This window comes from Pogoniulus pusillus, chromosome 8 (assembly GCF_015220805.1).
Source record: "Pogoniulus pusillus isolate bPogPus1 chromosome 8, bPogPus1.pri, whole genome shotgun sequence".
NCBI classification, from domain to species: domain Eukaryota; kingdom Metazoa; phylum Chordata; class Aves; order Piciformes; family Lybiidae; genus Pogoniulus; species Pogoniulus pusillus.
Genome location: NC_087271.1, coordinates 38,539,407 through 38,554,147, shown reverse-complemented (window position 1 = coordinate 38,554,147; position 14,741 = coordinate 38,539,407). Strand labels below are relative to the sequence as shown.

At 52.9% G+C, this 14,741-nt stretch overlaps 1 protein-coding gene and 1 non-coding gene across 4 annotated transcripts in view; both read left to right on the top strand.

Annotated features, from left to right (window-relative positions):
- Nucleotides 1-14,741, top strand: part of COP1 (COP1 E3 ubiquitin ligase) — a 204,952-nt gene that overhangs the window by 162,200 nt on the left and 28,011 nt on the right. The gene's annotated exons all lie outside the window — the stretch shown is intronic.
- LOC135177945 (small Cajal body-specific RNA 3) lies at nt 11,820-11,954 on the top strand. The gene has a single exon (XR_010303266.1). It is a non-coding gene; the product is annotated as a small Cajal body-specific RNA 3 (non-coding RNA).

Here is a 14,741-nt window from a genome sequence, read left to right as displayed (position 1 = left end):
GAGAGCCAGGAGTTACTGCACCATTTGTTTTGCTGCTGCAGGGCTCCAGGTGGCACAGCAGCAGGGAGCTGGGTGCTCAGCACCTCTCTTAACCCTTCCTTCTCTAGAGGCAGAGCAGCAGACCCTGCCACTGCTGCAAAGAGAGGGGCTGAGCGTGGGAGAGGACGAATCTGTCACTTCTGTTGGGCTCTGGAAGTTCAGGTCCCCTGTGGTACTGCAGCACTCTGTTCTCCTTCCAGCTGCTATTTTAAGAAGAGCTTCTCCAAGAAATACAGGCAGCTGGGGTCCTTCTTCTTTGTTGGTTTTAAGTTTACATTTGCAAACTCAATTTCTCTCTGCTTCTGCAAGGTGAGGCATAGATGAATATTCCCCTCCCCACCCCCCACGTAATCGCAGAGCTCTGCCAAGGGGTTGATGGCTTGTTTGAAGTGGAGGCAGATCAAAGGGGTCTCTGTTTCTTGAATGAAGGCAGCATTTACTCCCACAGACTCCTGCAGCTGATAGTTACTTCACACTATCACCAAGGTTGGAAGAGACCTCACAGATCATCAAGTCCAACCCTTTACCACAGAGCTCAAGGCCAGACCATGGCACCAAGTGCCATGTCCAACCCTGCCTTGAACAGCCCCAGGGACGGCGACTCCACCACCTCCCCGGGCAGCCCATTCCAGTGCCCAATGACTCTCTCAGGGAAGAACTTTCTCCTCACCTCCAGCCTAAATCTCCCCTGGCACAGCCTGAGGCTGTGTCCTCTTGTTCTGGTGCTGGCCACCTGAGAGAAGAGAGCAACCTCCTCCTGGCCACAACCACCCTTCAGGTAGTTGTAGACAGCAATAAGGTCACCCCTGAGCCTCCTCTTCTCCAGGCTAACCGATCCCAGCTCCCTCAGCCTCTCCTCGTAGGGCTGTGCTCAAGGCCTCTCCCCAGCCTCGTTGCCCTTCTCTGGACACGCTCAAGCATCTCAATGTCCCTCCTAAACTGGGGGGCCCAGAACTGAACACAGCACTCAAGGTGTGGTCTAACCAGTGCAGAGTACAGGGGCAGAATGACCTCCCTGCTCCTGCTGACCACACCATTCCTGATGCAGGCCAGGATGCCATTGGCTCTCTTGGCCACCTGGGCACACTGCTGGCTCATGTTCAGGCAGGTATCTATCAGCACCCCCAGATCCCTCTCTGTCTGGCTGCTCTCAGCCACTCTGACCCCAGCCTGTATCTCTGCATGGGGTTGCTGTGGCCAAAGTGCAGCACCCTGCACTTGGAGCTATTGAAGCCATCCCCTTGGACTCTGCCCATCTGTCCAGGTGGTCAAGGTCCTGCTGCAGAGCCCTTCTGCCCTCCAACCCAGCCACATCTGCCCCCAGCTTGGTGTCATCTGCAAACTTGCTGATGACTGACTCGATGTCCTCATCCAGATCATCTGTGAAGATGTTAAAGAGGATGGGGCCCAGCACTGATCCCTGAGGGACACCACCAGTGACAGCTGCCAGCTGGATGTGGCACCATTCACCACCACTCTCTGGGCTCAGCCCTCCAGCCAGTTCTTAACCCAGCACAGAGTGTTGCCACTTCTCAGTGTGTCTCTTCCAGTGCCAAGAGAAGTAGACAGTGTACTGTAGGTGGGACTGCAGTCCTGATTCCAGTCATCTCCTCCCTAGATCAAGTGAGTAACATTGCGGTCGACGTCGCTCTGAGCGCTGCTGACACTCAAGTTCCAGCAACTGATCCCGATGGTGCAGCTGGGGAGATAATGGATTGCAGTTGATTGCTGGGGCAAGCAGAGGTCTAAACAGGCTCTTGTTGTTTTCTAGGCTTTAAAAAATAAGAGAATCCCAGTGCAGTCACAAATCGTTCTGTTGTGATACACACTGAGAAGTAGAGAGGCAAAGAAGCCTCTCTGCAGCTGTCAGGAGGCTCCTAAGTGGATGTTTCTCTGCTGTTGGGACTCTGCTGCTTTAGTAACCAGCAGTTCTTTGTTCAAGTGTGAGTTTTGTAGCTGGTTCTGGACTCCTCAATTCAAGAGAGGTGTTGAGGTGCTGGAAGGTGTTTGGAGAAGGGCAGCAAGGCTGGGGAGGGGCCTGGAGCAGAGCCCTGTGAGGAGAGGCTGAGGGAGCTGGGGGTGTGCAGCCTGCAGCAGAGGAGGCTCAGGGCAGAGCTCATTGCTGTCTGCAGCTACCTGAAGGGAGGCTGTAGCCAGGTGGGGTTGGGCTCTTCTGCCAGGCAAGCAGCAACAGAAGAAGGGGACACAGTCTGAAGCTGTGCTGGGAGGAGGTCTAGGCTGGATGTTGTTAGGAAGTTCCTGGCAGAGAGAGTGATTGGCATTGGAATGGGCTGCCCAGGGAGGTGGTGGAGTCTCTGTGCCTGGAGGTGTTGAAGCTAAGCCTGGCTGAGGCACTTAGTGCCATGGTCTGGTTGCTCGGCCAGGGCTGAGTGCTTGGTTGGGCTGGCTGATCTTGGAGCTCTCTTCCAAGCTGCTTGATTCTGTGATTCAAAGTCAGGAATTCGCCTGGAACCTCAGTTCCATTCGTGACTCCATCCCTAACCCCCTCCTGAGGCATGATGTTACAAGGTTCAAGCTGAGCTGCAGCAGTCAGTGTTGTGTGTAAGCTAAGTTCCAACAGCAAAACCAAACAGGAAATTATTTGTATTAGGGTGATCACAGAATCACAGGATCAGTCAGGGTTGGAAGGGACCACAAGGAGCAGCCAGATCCAAGACCCCTGCCATGCCCAGGGACACCCCACCCTAGAGCAGGCTGGCCACAGCCTCAGCCAGCCTGGCCTGAAACACCTCCAGCCATGGGGCCTCAACCACCTCCCTGGGCAACCCATTCCAGCCTCTCACCACTCTCAGGCTCAACAACTTCCTCCTCACCTCCAGCCTGAATCTCCCCACCTCCTGCTTTGCTCCATTACCCCCAGTCCTGGCACTCTCTGATATCCTGAAAAGTCCCTCCCCACCTTCTTGTAGCCCCCTTCAGATGCTGGAAGGCCACAAGAAGGTCCCCTGGGAGCCTCCTCTGCTCCAGCCTGCACAGCCCCAACTCTTTCAGTCTGTGCTCACAGCAGAGCTGCTGCAGCCTCTGAGCATCCTCCTGGCCCTGCTCTGGACACACTCCAGCATCTCCACAGCCCTCTTGTCCCAGGGGCTCCAGAACTGGATGCAGGACTCCAGGTGGGGTCTCAGCAGAGCACAGCAGAGGGGGAGAATCCCCTCCCTGGCCCTGCTGGCCACACTTCTGCTGCTGCAGCCCAGGCTCTGCTTGGCTTTCTGGGCTGCAAGTGCACACTGCTGGCTCCTGCTGAGCTTCTCCTCCAGCAGCACCCCCAAGCCCCTCTCCTCATGTACAGTGTTCAGGAGCAGAGCTCTCTGAGAGCTGTAGGTCACTGTGGGAGCCTGGCAGGTTCTGCAGGTACCGAGCCAGCATCCTATTGCCTGATCTCAGGCTCCAACTGAAGCTGCTCTCTGAGTCAGAGCACCTCCCGCGCGCGCAGCCTTTGCTGTCATTCTCATTGTGACTTCATGCTGGCTTTTCTCTTTTTCCTGTGTGGGTTTGGGGTTTTGGGTTTTTTTTGAAGTGCCATCTCTCTGTTGAAGTCTCTGGTTGGAACAGAGTGCCAGTGAGATGCAGTCTGAGCACTCAGAGCTAACCTCACTAAGTGTCGTCTTCTGAAGTAGATGACGGGAGTCATTTCAGATAGGAGCTGCAGGGATACAGCTCAGCTTCTCAATACCTGGTGCTGTAGCAGGGCTCTGGTTTCAGACCAGCAAGAGCAAAGTGAGAGAGTGAGATAGGTTGTGAAAAGGTCTTGGGCTAACCACTGCCTTTGAAGGTGGTTTCAGTGCAGCAGAAGGATTCCCACTCTGAGGGCGTTTGAAGGCTTCACCGCCGCTGGGCTGCAGTGGCTGCTGTTTGAAGCTGGGTTTGTAACCTCACTCCCTCTAAAAACTGACACTGCTTTGGTTGCAGACCAACCAACCTCCAGCACTGCCTTCTTTTTTCCACTCTGTTCCCTCAGCACATCTCCTGATGGCAAGGCCAACTGGGCCACCAGCATTCATAGAATCAGCCAGCTTGGAGGAGACCTCCAAGATCATCCAGTCCAACCTAGCACCCAGCCCTGCCCAAGCAACCAGACCATGGCACTAAGTGCCTCAGCCAGGCTTGGCTTCAACACCTCCAGGCACAGTGACTCCACCACCTCCCTGGGCAGCCCATTCCAATGCCAATCACTCTCTCTGACAACAACTTCCTCCTCACATCCAGCCTAGACCTCCCCTGGCACAACTTGAGACTGTGTCCTCTTGTTCTGTTGCTGCTTGCCTGGCAGCAGAGCCCAACCCCACCTGGCTACAGCCTCCCTTCAGGGAGCTGCAGACAGCAATGAGCTCTGCCCTGAGCCTCCTCTGCTGCAGGCTGCACACCCCCAGCTCCCTCAGCCTCTCCTCACAGGGCTCTGCTCCAGGCCCCTCACCAGCTTTGGTAGTCACAGCTCATGAGCAGCATCAACCTTTCACTCTGGCACTCCCAATTAAGCAATTTTGATGGCAGGGTTTAATGTTTTACAGAGTCTAAATGAGGTGGAAAAAAATAGGAACATTTTTTTTGCTTCCCAGTGCAGGATTTTGATCAGATGATTTAACCTCTGGGTGAAATGGAAGTAGAGGCATTTATGCACAGGTGGTTTTCTCTGCAGAGCTTTCCAGTATGTCAGTCTCTGAATTAATCTAGTAACTGCTTGGCTTTGGGCAACTGCTCTGATGGGTTTTGTGTGCTTTCTGCCCTGCTGTTAGCAGGAGCAAAACCCCACTGTGTTTTGTAACTCAGTAACTTGTGACCAGATGAAGGCTTGTTGTGGAGTATGTTAGTAAAGCAAGAATTAAAGCTTTTCACAGGACCCCAGCATGGTGAGGGTTGGAAAGGACCACTGGAGGTGACCTAGTCCAAAACGCCCATTAAAGCAGGGTCACACAAAGCATAGATCCAAACAGGGTGGAGAAGGTCTCCAAGATTATCCAGTCCAACCTAGCACCCAGCCCTGGCCAATCCACCAGACCATGGCACTAAGTGCCTCAGCCAGGCTTGGCTTCAACACCTCCAGGGATGGTGACTCCACCACCTCCTCCTAACATCCAGCCTAGACCTGCCCTGGCCAGGCTTATAAATATTAGCACCATGGCATGACCTGATGGTGTCCTCCAAGGATCAGTGCTGGACACAGTCCTGGTCAATATCTTTACTGATGATCTGGACCAGGGGATTGAGTCCAGCATCAGTCAGTTTGCAGATGACACCAAGCTGGGAGCAGCTGTGGAGCTGTTGGAGGGTAGGAGAGCCCTGCAGAGGGACCTGGCCAGGCTGCATGGGTGGGCAGAGACCAATGGGATGAGACTGAACAAAGCCAAGTGCAGGCTTCTGCACTTTGGCCACAACAACCCCAAGCAGCACTACAGGCTGGGCCAGAGTGGCTGAGAGCAGCCAGGCAGAGAGGGAGCTGGGGGTGCTGGTAGAGAGGAGCTGAAGCTGAGGCAGCAGTGCCCAGGTGGGCAGCAGAGCCAATGGCATCCTGGGCTGGCTCAGGAGCAGTGTGGACAGCAGGACAAGGGAGGTTCTTGTGCCCCTGTGCTCAGCACTGCTCAGGCCACCCCTTGAGTGCTGTGTCCAGTTCTGGGCTCCTGAATTCAAGAGAGATGTTGAGGTGCTGGAAGGTGTTGTTGGCAGAGAGAGTGATTGGCATTGGAATGGGCTGCTCAGGGAGGTGGTGGAGTCGCCGTGCTTGGATGGGGCACTTAGTGCCATGGTCTGGTTGGTTGGCCAGGGCTGGGTGCTAGGTTGGCCTGGATGATCTTGGAGGTCTCTTCCAACCTGCTTGATTCTATGTCAGTACTCCAGATGTATCTTCACAAGAGCAGAGCAGGAGGACAGCCTCCCTCCAGCACCTGCTGGCCAGCCTTTTCTGTATGCAGCCCAGGATACCGCTGACCTTCTCGGCCCTGAGGGCCCATTGGTGGCTCATGGTGAGGGTGTTGCTCCCCAGCACTCCCAGCTTGTCCTCCACAGAGCTTCTTTCCAGCACTCTATGTGCAAACCACTGCTCAGGCTGGGTTTGGTGGTGCCTTGCTCTGATTGCAGCTCATGCTGGCTGAGGCAGCGATGTGCACTGAATGAAATCCGTCGCTCCTTTGAAAGCAGTCGCGTGTCTGAGTTGCAGCTACCTGGCTGTGTAATTAGGCTGGGTAATTATTTTATATAGGATACACTCAGAATTATAATAATTAGCTCTTCCTAAGAAAGAAGGAAGCCAGGATGGCAGGAAGATATGGTTGGTAATTTAATGAGGAGCTTTTTAGGCAGAAGTGATACCTCGGAGGGCGAGCTGCTGAATGGAGCTGCACAGGGTGCTCAGCACTCTGCAAACAGTTCTCTCCTGTGTTTCTATCTCTGAGTCCCATCCAAAGCTCTGATCTAGTGGCTAAAGCTGGAGAGGAGAGAGCTGTTTGGTACTGGATATTGTGGTTTGGCTTTAGTATGTCTGAAACAAACATTAAGTTAAGCAGAGCAGTATAGCCTGAGCAGCCTGGGGATCTGCAGGATGAGCCAGGGTGTTGTTTCCCTTCTATTTCTAATGAGCAGAGATAGTGGAGGGGAGATAAGGACCATTACATATATTGGGAAGAAAGATTGCTTCAGATATGTTAAATAAACTCCCCAAAGTTACTTTTATCTGTAACCTGCAGGCATCACAGAATTTAACTGCAGGAGAGGAAGGAGAATGACCAAGTTCCAGCATGGGTAGGGGTTGGGAGTGAGTGGCCTCTGGATATCAGAGAATCATAGAATCAAGCAGGTTGGAAGAGACCTCCAAGATCATCCAGTCCAACCTGTCCATCCAGTCTGACCTGTCCAACCTATCCATCCAATCCAACCAGTCCAGCCTATCCATCCAGTCTGACCTGTCTAACCTATCCATGCAGTCCAACCTATCCATCTGGTTGATTGGCCTGGGCTGGGTGCTAGGTTGTCCTGGCTGAGCTTGGAGGTCTCTTCCAACCTGCTTGATTCTATGGTTCTCTCTCTCTATGTATGTATGTGTATGTTTATCTTGCCAGAAGTAAGCAAAGCTCCACACTGTTGGAAGTTGCTCTGCTGCTGCTCAGGTGTTTATGTCAGCAAAACGCTGCTGTGGAGATGGCTTTGGGATAAATGCTTGCCTGGAGGTGTAGTTCCAGGGTGAAGGGATCCAGTTTGGGCACTTGAAGCTTATACTTGAAGGCAAGTTCAGACCCTCTACATGTCTCTTGGCTGCCTTCTTCAGCCATCCCTCTTCTTCTTCACAGAGAGAGTGATTGGCATTGGAATGGGCTGCCCAGGGAGGTGGTGGAGGCACCATCCCTGAAGGTGTTCAGGAGAAGACTGGATGAGGCACTTAGTGCCATGGTCTGGTTGACTGGCTAGGGCTGGGTGATAGGTTGGTCTGGATGATCTTAGAGGTCTCTTCCAATCTGGTTGATTCTATATGATTCTATGAGGCACTTAGTGCCATGGTCTGGTTGACTGGATAGGGCTGGGTGCTAGGTTGGACTGGATGATCTTGGAGGTCTCTTCCAACCTGGTTGATTCTATATGATTCTATGAGGCACTCAATGCCATATTCTGGTTGACTGGATAGGGCTGGGTGCTAGGTTGGACTGGATGATCTTGGAGGTCTCTTCCAACCTGGTTTCCTGAGGGCAGAGCTCTGAGCATGGATGTAAATACAAAGTCTCCTTGTAAACCCACCACAGTTACTACATCTTTGGCTGCTGCTCTCCCCGTTCTGAAGCACAGCTCTGAAAACTCATCTCTGTATAGGTTTGGGAGATCTTTGTGAGTACATCTGAGGTGGGTTTATGGTGCAGGAAGGTGTACCCTCAGCCAGGCTGAGGCTTCTGTCTTAATTTTGGCTAGCACTTGACTGTGGAGTTGGAGCCCAGCTCACCACAAATCAGAGCCAACCAAGTCATGACGGTGACGCACGCCAAAGCCCATCATCCCTGTCTCTCCTGATGCAGATGTGCTATCTGTGTGGCTCTCTTTTTAGAGGCCATTTCTCTAGACTATCATTTATTTCTTCCTTGGAAGCTCTGGATTGGGGCTGAACTCTTGACAGGAGCTTTTGTGCAGCAGTGGTACTCGTGAGTTTGCTGTGACAAGAGATAAGTCATGTGGAGTCCTGACAGGGGAGAGTTACTTTTGTTGTCTTATATCCTCTACTTTTTTTTTTTGTCTTGTATTTCTCACCATCTCTGCTCTGAAACCTTTGAGGCATTGTCAGGACAAGAGAAATGCAGGAGGTATCCACCTCCTGCTCTCCAGCTTTGGCTCGGTGGTGTCCGCTGAGGAGCGAATCAACAGCAGCATCTCTTTAGAAAGGATCTCTCCAATCAAGGCAGGAGGAAACAGATGAGTTTAAAAACCTCAAATGCCAGAAGTGTTTGTTTGTCTTCCCTCACCTTTTTGTAAGCAGAGCTCAGGTTTCTATTCTAATATTTATGTAGCCAGAGGGTATTATAAAATCAGAGCTACTGTGTCACAACACAAAGGGGTTTGTTCGCTGCTATAATCCCAGTAGGAAAACAGCATGAGAGGTGGGTTGGGTTTTTTTCCTCTTCCTTTATGTACTTGAGTCTTTTTAAACTTCCTCTTTTTGCTATTAGTTGGTAGCTTAATGGATTTCTTGATTGTGAAGCTCCTCTTTTTTTGTGTGTGGCTACATTATTGTTAGTCTTTGCATGCATTCAGGATGACAGGGAGCATTACAAACAGTCATTTCCACTTGAGGCATCTAGAGAGTTAGGTGGTTGGGATTTTTTTATGCCCACTGTGTGAAAATAACTTGAAGAGTAGCAGAATTATCCACTGTAAAAGAGATGATTTTTTTTTCTTCACTTGTGAATTGAGTTTAAAGATAAAATCTCTACTTGCTTCTGGGACGTGGATTTCCAATTCATCGCTCTGTTAAGATTAATCAGGAGCAAGACTTTAATGCAGAGCAAAGATGATTGAATTGTTCTTAAACAGTGATGCAGAACATCACTGAGAGTGCTGAGACTGACCACGAGCATGTGAGAGATGCTTGTGAGGATGGAACCAGTCAGGGCTGGAAAGGACCGCAAGGATCGTCTAGTTCCAACCCCCCTGATGTGAGCAGGGACACCCTATCCTAGAGCAGCCTGGCCAGAGTCCCATCCAGTCAGCAAAGGCATCTTCAACTAGATCAGGTTGCCCAGAGCCCTGTCAAGCCTCGCTTTGAATATCTCCACCCATGGGGTCTCAACCACCTCCCTGGGCAGCCCAGTCCAGTCTCTCACCACTCTCATACTCAACAATTTCCTCCTCACCTCCACTCTGACTCTCCCCACCTCCAGCTTTGCTCCATTCCCCCCAGTCCTGTCCCTCCCTGACAGCCTGAAAAGTCCCTCCCCAGCGTTTTTGTAGCCCACTTCAGATCCTGGCAGGCCACAAGAAGGTCACCTGGGAGCCTCCTCTGCTCCAGCCTGCACAGCCCCAACTCTTTCAGTCTGTTCTCGTAGGAGAGGACATCCCTCTGAGCAGCTGCAGCAGCTCTGCAGTGAGCACAGACTGAAAGAGTTGGGGCTATGCAGTCTGCAGAAGAGGAGGCTCCCAGGTGACCTTCCAGGACCTGAAAGGGGCCTACAAGAAAGCTGGGGAGGGACCTTTTAAGCTCTCAGGGAGGGACAGGACTAGAGGCAGGGGAATGGAGCAAAGCTGGAGACAGGTAAGTTCAGCCTGGCGGTGAGGAGGAAGTTGTTGAGCAGGAGAGTGGTGAGAGGCTGGAATGGGTTGCCCAGGGAGGTGGTTGAGGCCCCATGGCTGGAGGTGTTTAAGGCCAGGCTGGCTGAGGCTGTGGCCAGGCTGCTCTAGGGTAGGGTGTCCCTGGGCATGGCAGGGGGATTGGAACTGGCTGCTCCTTGTGCTCCCTTCCAACTCTGACTGATTCTATGATTCTAGATGATTCTGCTTTGGCAGGACTGTTGAGCTCAATCCTTATAGGTCCTTTCTGTCAGGAGAAGCATCTAATTTGAGGCTTTCCAGGCTGTGATGTGTGAAGTTGACAGCCCCTCACTTAATTTCAGATCTCCTACCTGAGGGTGGGCAGTGACATTTGGGAGCTGGTGATGCTTGTCAGATGCACAAACCACACGAAGCAGCCTGCTGTTTCATGGCCTTGCTGCAGGGATGCTGGCAGGCAGCCCACTATTGGCAAGCTGTTCCTTGGGGTTTAGGGGGAGTCTATTCAAGGCCAAATTTAGGGACTTATTACCAGCACTGCAGCTTCAGGCCCTGCTGTTAGCTGGCAGTCACCAAGTAAGTGACAAAGAAGCCATGGGTGCCACACTTAAGGCCCTTGGCAGGTCGTGTGTGCACCGTGGAGCATCTCCTGCTCCAGGCTAGAATGGTTTTTTGACTTTCCAAGTTAACTTTCACACTTAATGATAACTTCCTGATCATAGAATCAGCCAGGTTGGAAGAGACCTCTAAGCTTAGCCAGCCCAACCTAGCACCCAGCCCTGGCCAAGCAACCAGACCATGGCACTAAGTGCCTCAGCCAGGCTTGGCTGCAACACCTCCAGGCACAGAGACTCCACCACCTCCCTGGGCAGCCCATTCCAATGCCAATCACTCATTGCCCTTCTGTGGACACCTCCCAGCACCTCAACATCTCTCTGCAATGGAGGAGCCCAGAACTGGACACAGCACTCAAGGGGTGGCTTGAGCAGTGCTGAGCACAGGGGCACAAGAACCTCCCTTGTCCTGCTGGCCACACTGCTCCTGAGCCAGCCCAGGATGCCATTGGCTCTGCTGCCCACCTGGGCACTGCTGCCTCCACTTCAGCTCCTCTCTCCCAGCACCCCCAGCTCCCTCTCTGCCTGGCTGCTCTCAGCCACTCTGGCCCCAGCCTGGAGTGCTGCTTGGGGTTGTTGTGGCCAGAGTGCAGAAGCCTGCCCTTGGCCTTGTTCAGTCTCATCCCATTGGCCTCTGCCCACCCATGCAGCCTGGCCAGGTCCCTCTGCAGGGCTCTGCTACCTTCCAACAGCTCCACAGCTGCTCCTAGCTTGGTGTCATCTGCAAACTGACTGATGCTGGACTCAATCCCCTGGTCCAGATCATCAGTAAAGATACTGACCAGGACTGTGCCCAGCACTGATCCCTGGGGCACAGCACTGGTGCCAGCTGCCAGCTGGATGTGGCACCATTCACCACCACTCTCTGGGCCCAGCTCTTCAGCCAGTTCTTGACCCCTATCAGAGTGACTCTGTACAAGCCATGAGCTGCCAACTGTGCCAGGAGCTTGTTGTGGCAGACAGTGTCAAAGACTTTGCTGAAGGATCTGTGCTGGGCCCAGTCCTGTTCAATATCTTTATTTATTGATCTGGATGAGGGGATTGAGTCCAGCATCAGTAAGTTTGCAGATGACACCAAGCTAGGAGCAGCTGTGGATCTGCTGGAGAGTGGGCTGCCCAGGGAGGTAGTGGAGTCACTGTCCCTCTAGGTGTTCAGGCAAAGCCTGGCTGAGGCACTTAGTGCCATGGTCTGGTTGACTGGCCAGGGCTGGGTGCTAGGTTGGCCTGGATGAGCTTGGAGGTCTCTTCCAGCCTGCTTCATTCTATGATTCTATGTCCAGGCGATTGAAACCTCTTTTGTTCAGCTGATTTGCCTGAGTTACTTAATGTGTCATTTAGGATTTGATGCAGTCAGAGATCTGGGGGTATAAGACAGGGTAAGAAAAGGTTGTTCTAAGCATGACATTTCACAGGACTGGAAGCTGCTGGGTCCAGCTGTGGGCAAAAAGCCACTGTTTTGTCCACTGTTGCAGTCTTCCTAGAGCAAAGTGGAGGTCTCTGTCTGCTTTAGGAGAGCAAACTAAACCAGATCGTTCCCCTCCACACAAGTGCAGTTTCTGCAGCAGCCTTGGCAGCACCACCACTGCCCAGCCACAATATCCCCCCACGTGGGCAGCAGCCCTTGGGCAGAGTTTTGTCTGCAACATCCAGAGCTAAGTATAATTGCCAAGAGTTAATCCAGCTCTGTAGCTTCAAGCAAAACTGTAATCATAGTTGCTGAGTTTTGTATTAAAATGCTTTTGGTATTTAAAGCCTTTGTTAGGCTGAGCAAACAGGGCTGTAGAGGAGATTATGTTCCAGTTGGAGAGATGTGCCTGGATGGAGCTGAGCTGCACATCCTCAAGTTTCACCTTCCCTCTTAATTCTTCTTGCTGCCTGGAGAAAGAGTGATTTGCTGTAAAGCCAGGGTTGCAGCTTTGCTTGGAAAAGGGCTGTGCAAAAGCCCTGTGTGCCCCACTCACTGGGAAATGCAAACCAGCCCCACACCAGAACAAAGGACTCTGAAAGGCACCTTGGAGCCTCTGAGCTCCCTGGGATGCCAGAGGCCATTCGCTGGTGTCCCCAGGCAGCACCTGGCACATCTTTGCCTGCCCAAAGAGACTGGGGGAAGAAAAAAGGAGAGAAAGGCTGAAATTGCTGTCTGTGAGATTTGGGATGATGATTAAGTGCTGGCCCACTGCCTGAGGACTGCCACTGGTTTGCAGAAGTGAGGCAGATCTGGGAGAGGTCCAGCAGATCAAGGGAGGTTCTCCTCCCCCTCTACTCTGCCCTGCTGAGACCTCATCTTGAGTACTGCCTTCGGGTTTGGGCTCCCCAGTTGAAGAGGGACAGAGATCTGCTGGAGAGGGTCCAGTGGAGGGCTGCGAGGATGATGAGGGGAGTGGAGGGCACTGCCTGATGAGGAGAGGCTGAGGGACCTGAGGCTGCTTAGTCTGGAGAAGAGAAGACTGAGAGGGGATTGATAAATGTTTATAAGTATCTGAAGGCTGCCAGAAGGGGGGGACAGGCTCTGCTCACTGCTCCCTGGGATAGGACAAGGAGCAATGGGTGTAAGCTGCAGCACAGGAGGTTCCAGCTCAACAAAAAGGAAAACTTCTTTGCTGTAAGGGTCCCAGAGCACTGGCACAGGCTGCCCAGAGAGGTTGTGGAGTCTCCTTCCCTGGAGACTTCCAAGGCCTGTCTGGATGTGTCCTCTGTGATCTGTGCTAGATAGCCTTGTCCTGCTGTGGCAGAGGGGTTGGACTCAATGATCTCCTTGGGTGCCTTCCAAGCCCTCCCATCCTGTGAATCACTGCCCGGTAGGTGAAGAGGTGTAACGACAAGACCCACCCTTCACAACCCCCTTTGCAGATCACTCAAACCAAAGCTAAACCACCCCACATGGTGATGCTTATATATCTAACATCCTGTGAGGTGTCTTGGGCAGTGGAGCTGGGAGGCTGCATTTTGAATTGCTGCCTGAAGTGACCACTTGCCTTTGGGCTTTTCCTGCTCAAAGGATGCCATCAGCTCACACCAGCCACCAGGAGCAGCCTTTCTTTATAGCGTGGCCACGCTGGCAGCTTGCTGCTTTGCTGGGACATCTCTGTTTCACCTGCTGCCTGCTCTGCCTTCTTCCCCAGCTGTTTGGGTTTTTATGATGTGTGTCCTGACAGCCCTTCTTCTTCTAGTCCTTGACTCCCTCCCACGCAGACAGACGATCCCATAACGTGTTCCTCTTTGTCTTTATAAACAATAGGCAGGCAGGCTGAGAGCATAAAGCCCAAAGTCAAGGGAGCTCTGCAGATCCAGCTTGACAACTCCTCTCTCTGAATTATTTAAAGGCCATAAACAAAACTCATCTGGAGCTTCAGATGACTTCTCCTCCAGCACTGTGGAGAATGCCTGATAGGAGAGTGCTGCTAATTTTGCCTGTTTGAATCTGTGGAATTTAGTAGGGTAGCAAAAGCAGTTAGCATTCGGGTCAATCCCAAGCACCAATCCAGACTGGGCAGTGAGTGGCTGGAGAGCAGCCCTGAGCAGAGGGACCTGGGGGTGCTGCTGGAGGAGAAGCTCACCAGGAGCCAGCAGTGTGCACTTGCAGCCCAGAAAGCCAAGCAGAGCCTGGGCTGCAGCAGCAGAAGTGTGGCCAGCAGGGCCAGGGAGGGGATTCTCCTCCTCTGCTCTGCTCTGCTGAGACCCCACCTGGAGTCCTGCATCCAGTTCTGGAGCCCCTGGGACAAGAGGGCTGTGGAGATGCTGGAGTGTGTCCAGAGCAGGGCCAGGAGGATGCTCAGAGGCTGCAGCAGCTCTGCTGTGAGCACAGCCTGAAAGAGTTGGGGCTGTGCAGGCTGGAGCAGAGGAGGCTCCCAGGTGACCTTCTTGTGGCCTGCTAGGATCTGAAGGGGGCTACAAAAAAGCTGGGGAGGGACTTTTAAGGCTGTCAGGGAGTGACAGGACTGGGGGTATGGAGCAAAGCTGGAGGTGGGGGGAGTCAGCCTGGAGATGAGGAGGAAGTTGTTGAGCCTGAGAGTGGTGAGAGGCTGGAATGGGTTGCTGGGGGAGGTGGTTGAGGCCCCATGGCTGGAGGTGTTTGAGGCCAGGCTGCTCTAGGGTAGGGTGTCCCTGGGCATGGCAGGGGGCTTGGAACTGGCTGCTCCTTTTGGTCCAACCCTGACTGATTCTATGATTCTGTGACTGTCTCCTGATACTCCCTGGGGGAGGGCAAGCTGCAGGGATACTGATACTTTCCTGTAAGGGTCCCAGAGCACTGGCACAGGCTCCCCACAGAGGCTGTGGAGTCTGCTTCCCTGGAGACTTCCAAGGCCTGTCTGGATGTGTTCCTCTGTGATCTGT